The following is an 18172-nucleotide window of genomic DNA, read 5'->3' as shown; positions in this document are numbered from 1 at the left end:
TATAATCCAATAAACTCCCACAATGCAACAAATGAAATTAGTAACACATCTTCTAATTTTAAGAGAAAGCAACCTTCGGAAATGAACCAATTATATCTTTGGCATCTAAAGCTAGGTTATACTTGAGTAGGATTCATTGGTAGCTGATGAACTTTTGGGTTCATTGGTAGTGGAAATCTTTCCAACCTACGAGTCTTATTTGGAAGGAAAATAACCAAGAAGCTTTTAAGTCCAAGGGGTATGGAGTCAAAGATATGTTGAAAACGGTTCATTCTGATTTGTGTGATCCTATGACTATCCAGACAAGAGGTAGTATTGAATATTTTGTCCATTTAATAGACAACTATTCAAGATACAAATAAATTTACTTAATGTACCGCAAGACTAAGTACTTTGATTAGTTCAAAGAGTACAAGGTTGATGCGGAGAAATGTTAAAGTAAAAAGTCACTATGGAAGATCGTAGTGGCAAGTACCTCTTGAGAGATTTTAGGAGTCACTTATCAGAAGTTGGATTTCAATCCCAACTAACTGCATCTGGTACACCCCAACAGAATGGTGTAGTAGAAAGAAGGTAAAGGACTCTTATGGAATAATTAGATAGATGATGAGTTATTCAGAAAATTACCAAATTTGTTTTAAGGATAAACTCTGAAAACGAAAGTGAACATAGTACCTTCCAAGTTAGAACTCTGTACTCATATAGAATTGCTGAATAGGTGAAAACCTATTTTGAAGCATATTCGGATTCGGGTAATCCAGCACATATGTTAAAAAGAGACAATGATAAGTTGGATAGGAGTTCACTTGTTTGTTATCCTAGATAAATAAAAGTAGGTTTATAGTCTTAAAAATCAGAAGGTCATTGTTGGCATCAATGACTGATTTTTAGAAAAGGACTATATAATGAACCACGTGCTCATAAGTAAATTTGTTCTTAAGGAAATAATAAAGGACATGTCTAACCTAGTACCAACTGTACAAGATGAGATACCACAAGAAAACTGCAACACGTATCACAAATGATACACAATTGCATAAAGTGTCTTGTCACAGTGGGAGGGTAAATAGGTTCATGTTTTGGGAGAGTTTTTGGACTCGATCCCTGAAGGACATAAACCTGATCTCCGGACAAATGACGAAGCACTCCAAGATAAATATGCAGCATCTTGGCAAAGAGTAATGAATAATAAAATTAGAATATATGTATTCTAATAAAATCTGGAAGCTTATAGAACCACCAAGTGGTGTAAAAGCCTTTGGGTGTAAAAGGTCTATAATAGGAAAAGAGGGATAGACAGGAAGGTTGAAACCTTCAAAGCAAGGCTTGATGAAAAAGGAAACTTTTTTCACTGGTAGCCATGCTTAAGTCTATCCGGATTCTTTTATCTATTTGGCAAGTGGATGTCAAGACAGCATTCCTTAATGGAAGTCTTGAAGAAAGCATCCATATAAAGCAACCAGAAGGGTTCATTGCAAAGGGCTAAGAGCATCTTGTGTAAAGCTCAATCAGTCTATGGACTGAGGCAAAGCTTCAAGGTCTTGGAACATCCGGTTTATCAAAGTAATTCAGACCTATGGATTTATTTAGTAACCGGATAAGTCTTGTGTATACAAAAGGTGTGATGGAAGCGTGGTGGTATTTCTTGTACTATACGTAGATAACATTTTTGGTAGTTGGAAACAATATCAAAATGTTGTCAGAAGTAAGGGTATGGTTGTCTAAACAATTAGATATAAAGGACTTGGGAGAATGTATATATTCTTGAGATCAAAGTAATAAGGGATCGCAAGAAAAGAATATTTTACTTATCCCAAGCTTCATACATCGGAAAAATCCTTGCTCGTTTTAAAGCATGCAAAACTCCAAGAAAGTTTTCTTACCTTTTCAGGATGGAGTAACTTTATCTAAAGATATGTCTCTGTAGACATTAAAGGAGATAAAGGAAATATAGGCAGTTCTTTATGCTTCGGCTGTCGGAAGCCTAATGAATGCTATGCACGAGATAAGAAATCTGTTTTGCCAAGGGCATAGTTGGCAGATATCAAAATAACGCTGGACAAGGACAGTGGACTGCAGTAAAGCATATATTGAAGTACCTTAGAGGCACTAGAGATTATATGCTAGCTTACAAGGCAGTTAATTTGGTCCTTGTGGGTTGCATGGATTTTGACTTCCAATCGGATAGGGACAATAATAAGTCAACCTCGGGGTTTTGTGTTTACTTTAGGAGGTAAAGTCATAACTATGGAAGAGTGATAAGCATAGGTGTTTTTCTGGACTCCACCATAGAAGTTTAGTATATGGCAAGCCTCTGAGGTAGCCATAAAAGCTGAATGACTCAATAACCTCAAGATAGACTTAGATATGATTTCTGGTTTGTCCAAAGATTATTACAATTTATTGTAATAATATTGGTGCAGTAGCAAACTCGAAGAAACCATAAGTCTATAAAGGCAAGTAAACACAATAGAGCGCAAGTACCACCCAATACGAGAAATTGTATAAACGAGGAGAAGTTGTTGCTGCCTAGAATGCATCAGATGATGACCTATAGATCTTTTCACTAAGGTCCTTAAGGCGAGAGCTTTTGATGGACATGTTGAAGGGTTGGGAATCAGATGTATGGCAGCAGATATGGCAGCTTAGTCTTTTAATATAAGTGGGAGATTGTTAGAGTGTATACTAAAAGCCTAGCTTTTGGTATAAATATTTATCTAGAAATAAGAATCACATTGGTCAAATGTCTACATTTATGATAAATGTAGTTGTTCAATTAATTTATATTGTAGATAACATGGTGTGTGGTGTCACACACAGAGGATCATGTTATCAGTATAAATTATAAACAGTAGCTCACGACCATAATGGAAAGGAACAAACCATTGGAAGGTCGTAGTGTAATTAGGTATTAGTTTATCTTAACTATATAATTACACTAGTACACTTAGAGTGTATTGAGTAGGACCATTAGAGGTCGTTTCTTTTATACTGACTTTATAAAGAAACAAAGACCTCAGTTATTATGGAAGTATGTGCTCTTAATCTTAATATAATAACAAGCACATATATTTGATATTTATTTCTTTAATTTATCAATGGGTGAGATTTAGTTCGATGAATCAATAAGCCCGATAAGTTGGGAAATGATATCACTTATAGTGTGTGTTGTTGATTATAGAAGGAAACTGTGTCCTAGTGATCTAGGTTGAGAATGTCCCCAAGAGGAGCTCATAAGGATTGTCATGTTAAACCCTGCAGGTGGACTTAATCCGACATGACGATGAAGTTGAGTGGTACTACTCTTGGAGCTAGATATTAATTAAGTGAGTTGTCAGTAACTTACTTAATTAGTGGACATTTGTTATCTTAAACACAGGGAGACTAACACACTCATAATAAGAAGGAGCCCAAATGTAATTTGGGATTGGTGCGATAGTTCAATAATAGTTCTCTAGTGGAATGAATTATTATTGATAAAATTAAGTTGTGTGTTGGGCGAACACGGGATGCTAATTTTATCGAGAGACCAAAACCAATTCCTCCTCTCGGTCCCTATCGTAGCCTCTAGTATATAGAGATTTATACCCACCGCATACCCACCTTCTTACCCATCCAATGGGGCCGGCCAAGCTAGCTTGGAACCCAAGCTAGGGCCGGCCAAGACCAAGTGGATGAGTCATGTAGGTGGCCGGCCAAAGCTTGGGTCCCAAGCTTAGGTGGCCGGCCACTAGAATATTAAAAGGATTTTTATTAAAATTATTTCTTATGTGGATATCATGATTTTAAAAGAGAGTTTAAAAATTAAAAATTTCCTTTTATAGTTTTCTACAAAAGATTAAGAGAAGAGATTAATCTCTTTCCTTATTTGTAGTTTAAAAGGATGGTTTTAATTTTTGGTAAAAACTTTCCTTATTTGTAAATCATCTACATGTTTAAAAGAGAGTTTAAAATTTGAAATCTTTCCTTATTTGTTGATTAAAGGAGGATTTTAAAAAAACTTTCCTTTTTAACCATGTTCATGATTTAAAAGAAAAGTTTAAAAATTAATAATTCTCTTTTATTAGTTTCTACAAAAGATTGAGAAAAGATTTGATATCTTTCCTTATTTGTAGATCAAAAGAGATTTTAATTTTTAGAGATAACTTTCTTTTTATCCACATGTTTAAAAGAAAGATTTTAATTTATTAAATTTCCTTTTTATAAACCAATCATGAAGGATTAAATTATTGGAGAAATTTTATAAATTTCTGGAGACAAATTAGGAAGTTTTAATTAATTAAAACTCTCCTTGTTTATAACTTGATGGTGGCCATGTAAATTGAGAAAAGGAAAATTGTTTTAATTAAATAAAATTTTCCTTTTCATGGCAAAAGAATTAAGGAAGTTTTAATTAAATTTCCTTATTTGCCAAGACCAAGGATTATAAAGAGGGGTAGAGAAGGCTTCATGGTGAACAACCTCTATTATTTCTCTCCTCTTTTCCTTGGTGTTGTGGCCCACCCTCTTCCTCTCTTCCTCTTGGTGGTGGCGAACCTTCTCTATTTGCTTGGAGCTCTTGTGGTGGCGGATCGCTTGGAGAAGAAGAAGAAGAAGGAGAAAGCTTGTATCCCTTGGAGCTTGGTTGGTGGAAAAGATCTTCATCTTTGGAAGCTTTGTGCTTGGCGAAACTTGAAGAAAGGAGAAGAAGGTGCTTTGGTGGATTCTCCTCTCGGAAGATCGTTGCCCACACTCCGAGGTTAAAGAGAATACGGTAGAAGATCAAGAGGTCTTTCTAAAAGGTATAACTAGTATTTTTCTTTCCGCATCATACTAGTTATTTTGGAAATAATACCAAATACAAGAGGCTTACGATTCTAGTATTTCGAATATGTTTTTCGAAGTTGTGTTCTTTTGTTTTATTTTTCCTTGTGATTTGATTGTTCTTTTCGGTTAACCTAAAGTTATTTTAGGAAATTAAATATTAGATTTCTATAAAATGTTTTGTCTAGTCGGTGGTGGTTGCTCCCATATCCAAGAAGGCCATGTGCCTCGCCACGTCAGTACTGGGAACCAATTATGGAAATTAATATTTAATGGAATTAATAACTTAAGGTGGTTTGGGTCGAACGTGTTAAGTTCCGCAGGAGATCCAAGTCAAAATCTAAAAGAACAAATAGATTAAGTTTTGGATCAAACGTGTTAAGTTCCGCAGGCGATCCAAAATTTAATTTAAAAGAACACATGGTAGCTAGGAAAAGGTTTAGACCTTTGTACAAAATTTTTGTACAGTGGAACCTCTAGGCTTTCCGAGTAGCAACCAGCATTGGGATCGGTCTGGGGACCGATCAGCCTAGGGCCTGATCGGTCCCCTGACCGATCAGATCCGTCCTGGATCGATCAGGGTGGAGCCTGATCGGTCCAGGTCTAGCCGTTGAGTCACAACGGCTAGATTTCTGTGTCTTCTTCTTCGCAGGTTCATATAAATCAAGAGGTGGAGGGCCTCTATAGAAGGTGGACTTCTTCTTGCTCCTGCGATCTGAGCTTTATTGAGCTCTCCACTGCTGAAGCTTCATGTGAGCTTCCCTTGGCTGGACTCCAACTGATCAGTTGCTGCTGTTGTTGGCATTCGTGAAGTGGTTGCTTCATCACCAGTCGATGAGAAGGCAAGCAAACTAGTGTTTTTACATTCATATTGTTCTTGGCTTCTTGCTTTATCTTTGTACTCCGATCTTGCTGTTGCAAGAGAGATTGTGGCGAGGTTTCTCCACCCAGAAGGAGTTTTTATTAGCCGATTTTCTGGGGTCTCATCCACCGACGGATTGATAGGATTCGTCCACCTTACGGACATGCCGAGGAGTAGGAGTATCATCTCCGAACCTCGTTATATCGTCGCGTTTGAGGTTTGATATTCTCCTGTTTCGTTTCTATCTTTTATTTCCGCTGCGCTAACTAAAATTGTAGGAAGAAATGTGAATTTGGGGTCGGCTATTCACACCCCCCCTCTCTAGTCGCGTCCGAAGGTCCTAACAAGTGGTATCAGAGCGAGGTCGCTCTTCGTCGGATTAACACCCGGGGGAGCACGAGCTAGAGAATGGATCAACTTGGAGAAGACGTCACGATTCCACCCTTCTACGATCGCGACGACTTCGCGTATTGGAAGGTAAGAATGAAGTATTTTCTTATGACTAACCTAGTAAATTGGAATTGTGTACAAATAGGTTTTATTCCTCCGGTGGATAAAGAAGGAGAACCTCTCGAGAAGAAGAAGTGGACGAAGGAACAAATCCACCAATCCATAATCAACGACGATGTAACGAAAATATTTGAATTTTCATTACCTAATGATATCTTGTGTAAGATAAGTGGATACAACAATGCCAAGGAGTTGTGGAACAACTTGGCTAAGTTCCATGAGGAGAGTTCCAATTCAAGTCATGAAGAGGAGTCAAGTGAGCCAAGTAGCTCACATCATGGAGGTATGGAATTAGAAGTTGAGGGCTACTCAACATCTAAGGAAGAAGAGGAGGAGAGTTCTTCTTTAAGACTGGAGCAAGAAGAAGAAGCCTCTACCTCCGGAAGGGATGAAGGAGAGAGCTTATATCCATCCTCAACCCTAGGTAACTCAAGCAACTTAATTTCAAGTAAATTACATATAATGTGCTTTGAGTGTAGGGAATATGGATATTACAAAAGTAAATGTCCAAAGAGGATTAGGAAGACTCCACCGGCACCAAAAGTCAAGGAAGCGGGAGTCCCGATACGTAAGGGCAAGGAGCACGTGGTGTGCTTCCAATGCAAGCAAAGGGGACATTATAGGAGTCAATGTCCAAGGGGGAGGCAACCTCACAAGGACAAGAGACCAAGCACATCTATGGGGGGAGCTAAGGCAAACCCTAAGGTATCCTTCAAGGCACATTCTTACAATTCTAATAAGACACATGCTAGTAGTTTTATTGCAATTGTCAATAATGATAAGCATGATAACCATAGAAACCGATACATGTGCTTAGGTGCCAAACATGTTAGCCTAGATAAGGACAATGCTAGAAATACCAACCCTAGAGTTAACTCATCTAAGGTTAAGGAAAACCTAGATAGGAATCCCAAAACAACTAGACATATGCCTAGGAATACCTCAAAGAAAAATGGAAAATTAAAGCTTGAGGTATTAAAGAAGGAAAATCAAGTCTTGAGGTCAAGACTTGACACTTTAGAAAAGACTCTTAAGAATTTGGAGAAGTCAACTCTAGGGTCTAAGGGTCAAAAATCAAAGCCCAAGGACATGAGAGGTTCGGGTCACAAACCTAAGTCTCAAGTGGTCAAGCCCACTTATCATAATGTTCCATTCGATTATGGAACAAGACCTAGGGCTAAGAAGACCATCACCAACGTCACAAGGGGAGTCACCCCTAGAGTTGATCTTGATGAGTCCCAAATGACCAAGGCTTTAAAGCCTAGGAGGGTCATTAGGAGGGTTGCTAGGGAAGTCATCCCTAGTGAATATTTAGTGAACCCAATGAGCTCAAATAGGTATTGAGTTCCTAGAAGCGTGATTCCTTCACGCTAGATGGTTTAGGGTGTGCCAACCTTAATTGGATAGGTAGTTAACCTACTCATGGCAAAAGGTGGTATTTTAGGAATTTTCAAGGTGTGTTCAAGCCTTGAAAATGAAATAAAAAATTATTCCTAAGGTGATTAGGATGTGCCAACCACATTTGAGGAGTTTTCTAGGATCAATCTAATTGGCACATAGTGATCTAAAAATCTTTAGTATATGATTTTAGGTCTATTACACTTAGGAATATAGAATTTATGGTAAAATGATCAAAATTATCAAAATGACAACTAAGACTAGAATTAGATATTTTCTATACCTTTATATGTTATTTGCCATACATTGTTTGTCACATGCCATGTCATGACATCATATTTATTTTATTATCATTTGAAATGTCATGATAATGCTTAGGTTAGTTATATGTCATGCCTTATTTAAGTTTCATACTTGATGACATGACATCATGACATTGGCACATGTTTCCACTTATGATATTATTTTATGCCATGTCATCATCTCTTGCATTTATGATCAATTAATTTGATTTAAGGATAGAAACACAATTTGATATGGAGATCAAATTGTTGTTTAGAAAATGCATGAGAACTTAGCTTAAGATGACCTAAACCCATATCTCACATCAAAATTGACTTGGATGTGTTTGATACACCTTAGATGTATGTGAGATATTAGGATTATGAGTTAGGATCAAGGTGCATAGTTCTTGTACCTAGATGAGCCTAATTCGAATTTGAGGATCATAGGGAAAACTTGTGTACAAGGCATGTACATTTAGCCCTAAGATTGTGGTCCTAAATTGAATGGTTTAAGATCATTTCAAAATTTATTTGAAAAACCTTGATGAAGCTTTTCTAGTGATAGCATTCATCATTGAGCAAGTTGATACAAAGATGGATTAACCTTGAGCTATTTCAAAGTCTTTCGAACTTTGTATCAAGATTAAAAAATGAGAGTTATTTTCATAGAAAACTATTTTCCCATGATAATATATGTTATGAGGAATGTATCCTCAAAATTTTATAATTTTTGGAATTTTTTGTAATTTTTTAGGGGTTTCTGAATTTCGGGAGAAAAATCAGAAATTCTTATCAGAGAATTGTGGACCGATCAGAGAAGATTCTGATCGGTCCAGGGAAGTCTGGATCGGTCACTGGACCGATCCAGGGCAGTGTGGATCGGTCTGGTGACCGATCCAGTGGAGTCATGATCGGTCTGGTGACCGATCAGAGCGTGCCAAAATGTTGATTTTCGACTGTTGTCTGAAATTTCAGCTATGGAAGTTGGTGCTTTAGATTTCTAAAGGGTTGAAACTCTCCAAGACATTGTTGGTGCAATGGTCAAGGAGGAGTTGACCTTTAGGGAGAGTTTTACCTAATGGTCAAGGGGGAGTTGACTTTTAGGGGAAATTTTTGCTCGTCAAGTTTTTTTTTATATAAGTGATTATCACTAAGTTGATTGTTGATTTTAGTATCAAGGGGGAAATTAAGGGTTTCAATGAAAGGTATGGGACTTTCATTAGGAAGAAACTCTTGACCTTGATTCACTCCTTTTGATGTGTGTCAAAAAGGGGGAGAATGTCCAGAGAATGTTCAAGGAAGAACATTGGAGTTTGGGGAGAATGTTCAGAGAATGTTCAAGGAAGAACATTGGAGAACTATTGGAAAACCTAAGTTAGGTTATCGGGTTAACCTAACTTGATTATGGTTTTTGTCAAACATCAAAAAGGGGGAGATTGTTGGTGCAACCTTAGGTCAAGGTTGACCTGGGTGACCCGACTCAAGTTGACCTGACTCGAGGTATATTTTGATGTTTGAAAAGAATAGGAACTTGGGGGATTGTGGGTGCAACCTTTGGTCAAGGTTAACCTGGTTGACCTGACTTGAGTTGACCTGATTCGTGAAAAGTCCAAGTATGGAGACTTGGCACGGAAAGGTCCAAGCAGGGAGCTTGGCAAGGGAAAAGTCCAAGTATGAAGACTTGGCACAGAAAAGTCCAAGCAGGGAGCTTGGCATGGGAAAAGTCCAAGTATGGAAGCTTGGCATGGGAGGTCGGAGAGGGCTCGGTAGATCGTTCTCTGGACTGGATGGAGTCGGAGAGTGCTCGGTAGCTCATTCTCCGGACTAGGTCAGAGAGGGCTCGGTAGCTCGTTCTCTGGACCGGACGTGGAAGTCGGAGAGGGCTCGGTAGCTCGTTCTCCGGACTAGGTCAGAGAGGGCTCGGTAGCTCGTTCTCTGGACCGGACGTGGAAGTCGGAGAGGGCTCGGTAGCTCGTTCTCCGGACTAGGTTAGAGAGGGCTCGGTAGCTCGTTCTTCGGACTAGGTCAGAGAGGGCTTGGTAGCTCGTTCTCTGGACCGGACGTGGAGGTCGGAGAGGGCTCGGTAGCTCCTTCTCCGGACTAGGTCAGAGAGGGCTCGGTAGCTCGTTCTCTAGATCAGGAAGTCTTTAGGGTTTAAGGCTAGGAAATTGGATCGGTCTGCTGACCGATCCAGTGACAGTATGGGTATTTGGATCGGTCTGCTGACCGATCCAGTGATGCTCTGATTCTCACTGTGGGTCATCTGATCGGTCTGGTGACCGATCAGTAACCAAACAGATTGGGAGAAGGAATAGGAGGGATCGGTCTGTGGACCGATCCACCTATGGCCTGATCGGTCCACAGACCGATCAGGGCTCTGCAACCAACTCTCTGTGAGAGTTGGGATCGGTCTGGGGACCGATCAGCCTAGGGCCTGATCGGTCCATAGACCGATTAGGGCTCTGCAACCAACTCTCTGTGAGAGTTGGGATCGGTCTGGGGACCGATCAGCCTAGGGCCTGATCGGTCCCCTGACCGATCAGATCCGTCCTGGATCGATCAGGGTGGAGCCTGATCGGTCCAGGTCTAGCCGTTGAGTCACAACGGCTAGATTTCTGTGTCTTCTTCTTCGCAGGTTCATATAAATCAAGAGGTGGAGGGCCTCTATAGAAGGTGGACTTCTTCTTGCTCCTGCGATCTGAGCTTTATTGAGCTCTCCACTGCTGAAGCTTCGTGTGAGCTTCCCTCGGCTGGACTCCAACTGATCAGTTGCTGTTGTTGTTGGCATCCGTGAAGTGGTTGCTTCATCACCAGTCGACGAGAAGGCAAGCAAACTAGTGTTTTTACATTCATATTGTTCTTGGCTTCTTGCTTTATCTTTGTACTCCGATCTTGCTGTTGCAAGAGAGATTGTGGCGAGGTTTCTCCACCCAGAAGGAGTTTTTATTAGCCGATTTTCTGGGGTCTCATCCACCGACGGATTGATAGGATTCGTCCACCTTACGGACACGCCGAGGAGTAGGAGTATCATCTCCGAACCTCGTTATATCGTCGCGTTTGAGGTTTGATATTCTCCTGTTTCGTTTCTATCTTTTATTTCCGCTGCGCTAACTAAAATTGTAGGAAGAAATGTGAATTTGGGGTCGGCTATTCACAGCCCCCCTCTCTAGTCGCGTCCGAAGGTCCTAACACCTAGTTGTAATTAGATATCCGGTCTCTGATCCAGAACTAGTAATGCATGTTCTTGCAAGTTTGGGTGCTTAATATGATAGCTTTGTTCTTAGTGTGATAACTCGTATGGATCAAGTGTTACTCGAAACTCTTCATGGTATGTTATCTTCTCATGAACGACTTCTACAAATACAATATCAAAGGATGTTAGATTCTTTGTCTTTATCGACACACATGATTAGAAAAGCTCCACAACCTGATCAACGTAATCAGCCTCCTTCCCAACATGGTCATCAAAATCAGATTGGAGGTTTCAGAGGCCGAGGTTAAGATCGGAAGCACTGTCAGATTTGCTTCAACTATGGTCATTATGCTCAAAATTATTATAAAAGATATGATTCAAATTGTCGAGGAGGAACTGCAATATCAAATTAATCCCTTCCCTCATCTTGGTAATCTAGTACTCAATCATCTCATTCTAGAGCCTTATCACTCTCCATCCCTTCTGATGCAATGTCATCAATTTTTGAAATCCCAGGATGACATACGGATTCTGGGGTGACTCATTACGTTACATCGGAGTATGATATTCTTATAGAAGCTTCGCCTTATCATGGACCCAACATGGTACAAATAGGTAATGCATTAGGTTTGCAAATTGCTCACATTGAAAACACATCCTTTCATTAATGTGGTCGTACTTTTCGTATGCGCAACACTCTTCATGTTCCTTCTATCACTAAAATTTTACTTTTTGTATGTCAATTTGCTCTTGATAATAATGTGTTTTTTGAATTTCATTCTCATCATTGTCTTGTGAAGGATCTCGCGCATGAACTATTCTACTCCAAGAGGACATTAAAAACAGTCTTTTTCATCTTTAACCCATCTCTCTCAAAATCTTTGTTGGAGAATGCACGAACAAATTTTCTTGGCATCCACTTCTTAGTTATCTGTCTCTACGTCTTGTTCAGGATATTATTAATCATTTTGGTTTACCAACTTCTTTAGCATCATCATCTCATTTATGTGAAGTTTGTATGAAAGTAAAATCAGAGTGTGATATTCTTATAGAAGCTTCGCCTTATCATGGACCCGACATGGTACAAATAGGTAATGCATTAGGTTTGCAAATTGCTCACATTAAAAACACATCCTTTCATTAATGTGGTCGTACTTTTCGCATGCGCAACACTCTTCATGTTCCTTCTATCACTAAAATTTTACTTTTTGTATGTCAATTTGCTCTTGATAATAATGTGTTTTTTGAATTTCATTCTCATCATTGTCTTGTAAAGGATCCCGCGCATGAACTATTCTACTCCAAGAGGACATTAAAAACAGTCTTTATCATCTTTAACCCATCTCTCTCAAAATCTTTGTTGGAGAATGCACGAACAAATTTTCTTGGCATCTACTTCTTAGTCATCTGTCTCTACGTCTTGTTCAGGATATTATTAATCATTTTGGTTTACCAACTTCTTTAGCATCATTATCTCATTTATGTAAAGCTTGTATGAAAGTAAAATCTCATAAACTACCTTTTGCATCCTCTACTCACAACTCTAGTTTTCCTTTAGAAATTATTCACTCTGATGTATGAGGTTCTGCTCCTATTCTTTCTAATCAAGATTTTCTTTACTATGTTATTTTTATTGATAACTTTAGCAAATTTACTTGGATTTTTCCTATGAAAAGAAAATATGATCGCTTTAATATTTTTTTATCATTTTCAAAAGCATGTTTAGCTTTATTTTGATCGTAAAATACTTTTCCTTCATTCTAATTGGGATAGAGAGTATCAAGTCATTCATCATCATCTTACTTCCTCTGGCATCCTCCATTGAGTCTCTTGTTCCCACACTCCTGAGCAAAATGAATTCGTCGAGAGAAAACATCGTCATATGGTTAAAATTGCCTTAGCTCTTCTTAATCATGCCTTAATTTTACTTAAATTTTGGGATGACGCCATCCAAACCGTAGTCTACCTTATCAATCATTTACCCACTCCAGTATTTCAAAATAAGTGTCCCTTGGAGAGACTTTATAATCATCCTCCAGATTACTTTTTCTTCTAAAGCTTTGATTGCACATGTTATCCTTGGTTAAGACCTTACTTTAAACACAAGTTAAACCCTCGCTTTCAACAATGTGTTTTCCTTAGTTATGGTAATTTGCATCATGGGTATCGTTGTCTCCATATTTCGACCTAGTGGATATATATTTCTCGACATATTACTTTTGATGAATCTCTTTTCTCGTCTGCAGTTGCTACCTCGAATCCTCCTTCAAATAATCAAGGAACATATCTAATATCACCGAATAATATATTAGAATCCTCACAGATTGCTTCATCAGGATATATTAAAAGTACAAGGGGGGGTGATATCTTGGATCTTGCTCCATCTCCACAAATTATAGTAGACTCAGCAGCTAGTGGTGATTCACTCTCTAGTTCTAATTCTAATTCGTCTGATCACTCATCTCTGAGTAGCTCTGATGATGATATTCCTCAGTGAATGCTTCCTTAAATGATATTTATGCATGATGTCAATCAGTTTCCACTCATTATCCTCTTCCATGTGCTTTAATTGCTTCTTCAAATTTTGTTGAACCTTCTAGCTTTACATAGGCAGTCAAAGATCTAAATTGGCAAGCTGCGATGACTACATAGTTTGATGCTCTTCTCTGCAATGTAACCTGGAGTTTAGTTTCTAGTACTCCATCTATGAATATTGTGGGCTCTAAATGGGTTTACCGAATTATGTATTATGCAGATGGATCTATTGAACATTACAAAGCTCGCCTTATTGCTAAAGACTTTAATCAACAAGCAGGTATTGACTTCAATGATACTTTTAGTTCAGTCGTCAAAATTACAACTATCAGATTACTACTATCTATAATTGTTTCAATTGGCTGATACATCAATTAGATATTTCCAATGCTTTCTTTCATGGACACCTTGAAGAAATTATTTTTATAAAGCAACCACTAGGATTCATCCATCCACAACTTCCAACACATGTGTGTCAACTTCAGAAATCTATATATGGTCTTCGGCAAGCACCTCATGCATGGTTTCATTGTATATCTACCTGACTTCATACTCAGAGATTTTTTTGCTAAAAAATTGACTCTTCCCTATTTTTACAAATATAATGAGAAATTTTTAATATTTGTTTTGATTTATGTGGATGATATCTTAATAACTGGTAGTAATCAAAACAACATTACTACTTTACTTTATTTTCTTTGTCAAGATTTTTCTATTCGGGATCTTGGCAATGCTCATTTTTTCCTTGGTATAAAGTTTCTCTCATATTCTAAAGATTGTCTTCTCTCTCAAAGTAAATATATTACTGAACTCCTACAATGAGCTAAAATGAATGGTGCGTGTCCTATCTCCACACCAATCATTGAAGGTGGTTTCACTGTACCTTCATCCTCCTCTTTAATGGCTGACCCCTAGATCTATCGAAGCATTATTGATGCCCTATAATATCACCATTACATGACTTGATATTACTTTTGCTATCAATCGTGCCTGCCAATTTATGATGCTTCTACTAAACACCATTGGGAAGATATTAAGAGAATTCTTTGATATCTCAAAAGCACTATTCTACATGATTTTCTTTTATATCGTTAGTCCTCACGAGAGTTGATTGCCTATAGTGATGCAAATTGGGTTGGATCTCTTAAAGATAGACATTCTACTAGTGAATATGCCATATTTTTTTGGGTGAAATCTTGTTTCCTAGCTTTCAAATAAGCAATCTATAGTCTCTCGCACAAGTATTGAAGCCGAATATAAAGCTATAGATAATGCGATGTCAGAAATTATTTGGCTACAATTTCTTCTTTTGGAATTACACTTTTCCCCAACTATTACGACTAAAATCAGGTGTGATAATATTGGAGCTATTTATCTTGTGGAAAATCCTTCTTTTCATGCTCGTACCAAGTATGTAGAGATTGATTTTCATTTTATTCGTGAGTGTGTGACGACTTGACAACTTTCAATTTCGTACATCTCTACTGAAGATCAAATTACTGATATATTTATCAAGCCATTATCCAGACAATGCTTTATCAAGTTAGCACAAAAACTCAACGTTTAGGCAGTCCCATTAAGTTTGTTGAGGGATAATAATAATAATGAAAAATAATCTCGAATTAATTTCAATCAATTGAGATTTATTATATTTGACATCATAATTAAGATCAGTATCATAATCAAGATCGACATGAATCAAATAGTAAAAATAATATTTCTAAATCTATTATATTTATTACTATGCTTATAATTGTATGTCATATTTAATTTTTCCATTATTATTTAGACAACTTGTATAAATAAACCTATTGGTTTTTAGTAAATCAACTTATCAAAGAATTATTTTCTATTATATTTCTTTCCTTTATCTATTAGTTTTCTACATGAGAACACTTGAGAGTCGAGGGATCAGTCTTACTATTCTCTTCTCGACTCCGCGGATGCTTAGGAGTCGAGGGATCTAACTTTCTATTCTCTCCTCAACTCCATGGACGCTTGGGAGTCAAGGGATCAAGCTTACTACTATTCTCTCCCTGACTCTATGAATACTTAGGAGTTGAGGGATCAAACTTATTATTCTCTCCCTGACTCCGTGAACGCTTATTTTCTTCTCGACTCTATGAACACTAAGGAGTCAAGGAATTGAGCTTATTATTTTTCTCTCCCCGACTTCGTGGACGTTTAGGAGTCGAGGAATCGAGCTATTATCTCTCTTAGTGAGATTGAGTCTTATTACATTCTCTCTCTCACTCTCTAACTCCACGAAAGCTTGGGAATTGAGGGATCGAACTTATTATTCTCTCCCCGACTTCGCGGACGCTTGGAAGTCGAGGGATCAAAATTACTACTCTTATTTGCCCGACTCCATGGATACTTAGGAGTTGAGATATAGAGCTTACTATTCTCTCCTCGACTTCGTGGACGCTTGTGAGTCAAGGGATCAAATTCATTATTCTTTCTCTCCCTGACTTCGTGGACATTTGGGAATCGAGGGATCAATCTATTCTCTACCTTAGTAGGATCGAGTCTTATTGCATTCTCTCTCTCTAACTCCTCAAACACTTGGGAGTCGAGGGATCAAGCTTATTATTCTTTCTCCGACTCCGTGGACGCTTGACTCGAGGGCTCGAACTTATTATTCTATTTCTGACTCCATGGATACTTGGGATTTGAGAGATCAATCTTATTATTCTTTCTCTCCACAACTTTGTAGATGCTTGGAAGTTGAAGGATTGAGTTATTCTCTCCTTCAATGGGAATGAGTCTTATTTCATTTTTTTCTCCCCAACTCCGCGGATAGTTGGGACTCAAGGGATCAAGTTTACTATTCTCTCTTTGACTCCGTGGACTCTTGAGAGTCAAGAGATTGAGCTTACTAATCTTTTCTTGACTCTATGGGTGCTTGGGAGTTAAGAGATCGAGCTTAGCTGTTCTTTCTCCTCGACTCCATGGATACTTGAGAGTCATGAGCTCAAGCTATTCTCTCCCTTAGTAGAATCGAGCTATTCTCTCCAAACTCTAACATAGTCATGGATAAGGATGTAAATGAACCAAACAGTTCGTGAGTTATTTGGAGCTCGGTTCAATAAAAAGTTTGTTCAAGTTTGTTCGTTTATTTTATTGAGCCGAGCTCGAGCTCGAGCTCGAATTCGAGCCGAGCTCGAGCTCGATTTCGAGCTCAACAGTTTTATCGAGCCAAGCTTGAGCTTAAGGATATTTGGCTTGTGAACTCACGAACATGTTCGTTTGTAGGCTCACGAGCCAAAACATGAGCCTTAAAATGAGTCTTAAATCGAGCCAAAAAATGAGCTCTAAAATGAGCCCGAAAACGAGCCCAAGTTCGCTTAACGAATTAGGCTCGTTAACTATGATAATCGAGCTAATAACGAGATGAGCTCGAACTGTTCGTGAGCTTGATAATACCAAATCGAGCCGAGCTCGAGCCTTGTAATAAAAGTTCAATTCGAGCTCGAGCCAGGCTCGAGCCTAATACTGTTCGGCTCGGTTAAGCTCGTTTACATCCCTAGTCATGGATCAAGCTCGTTTATTCTTTTGGTCTTAGACCAGCTCCATCAGTAATTGCCCTTTTCAGAGTCTCACTTGTAGCATCGTTGAGCACACATGACAGGGGGTAAATCACGTGATAAAAGTTTTTTTAAAACGAAAGTGCACAGTGAAAAATAAAATGTGAGTAATCGATAGACAAGAACATAAGTTGATTTTACTTGGTTCGAAGCCTTTGGCGCCTCCTACTCTAAGACCCAGGTCCTTTTGAACCTTTTCGATAGGAAATTCACTATCAAATTGTTTCTTTACAAAAGGTTGGTTAGTAACAAAACTACCAACCTTAGAATATAATGTGTAAAAAGATAAAAGTAATAACAAGCAACAACTACACATTACCAAACTTTAGTCTCATTTGAGCATGTAGCGGTGTCATGTAAATCGTTGAGGCTTGAATGCGGTAGAGTAGTAATGAACAATCAGAGTAGCCGAACGGTCAAGAAAGTGTGTTAATAGTTCTGCTTCAAACAATTGCTTGGCAGCTTCTTTTATAGGATGATGGAGGCACCTTTGATCAATGTTGATCGGATACGAGAAGCTCGCTTCTTATCCGTGAAACTTATCCATCGAGCTGAGGCACCTTCTTTCCACTGGAGGTGCCTCCTCACCTTTTGCACTAAATCACCTTCTTTCCGCTGGAGTCGCCTCCGTGCCTCAGAACGCAGAGGCTCAGCTGGCCAAGCCGAGGCACATCCCTTACCATGGAGGAGCCTTAGATCACTGTTCATCCGAAGTAAAGCATATGTTTAACCTGCAAAACACTTGTTAGTCCAATATAAAAAATAACCTGTAAATAGAGTTAGTGCAATTGAAATAAAAATGATTATTAATTAGATCCCATTTTCTTGAGATCTGGATCTAGTCATGGTCTCAGCTTATACTTCCAAAATAGATCTGAGTTGGACCAGTATCTAAAGTCCCTAACTGCGACTCATCCTTATTGAATCACTCTCCTCCAGTGATTTACCTCACTTACCATGCAGAATCACTTGACTCCTTTGACCCATCAGGTCTTCTTGA

The sequence above is a fragment of the Zingiber officinale genome, chromosome 3B, assembly GCF_018446385.1.
Source record: "Zingiber officinale cultivar Zhangliang chromosome 3B, Zo_v1.1, whole genome shotgun sequence".
Classification (NCBI taxonomy): Eukaryota; Viridiplantae; Streptophyta; class Magnoliopsida; order Zingiberales; family Zingiberaceae; genus Zingiber; species Zingiber officinale.
This window is presented reverse-complemented; position numbering follows the sequence as displayed.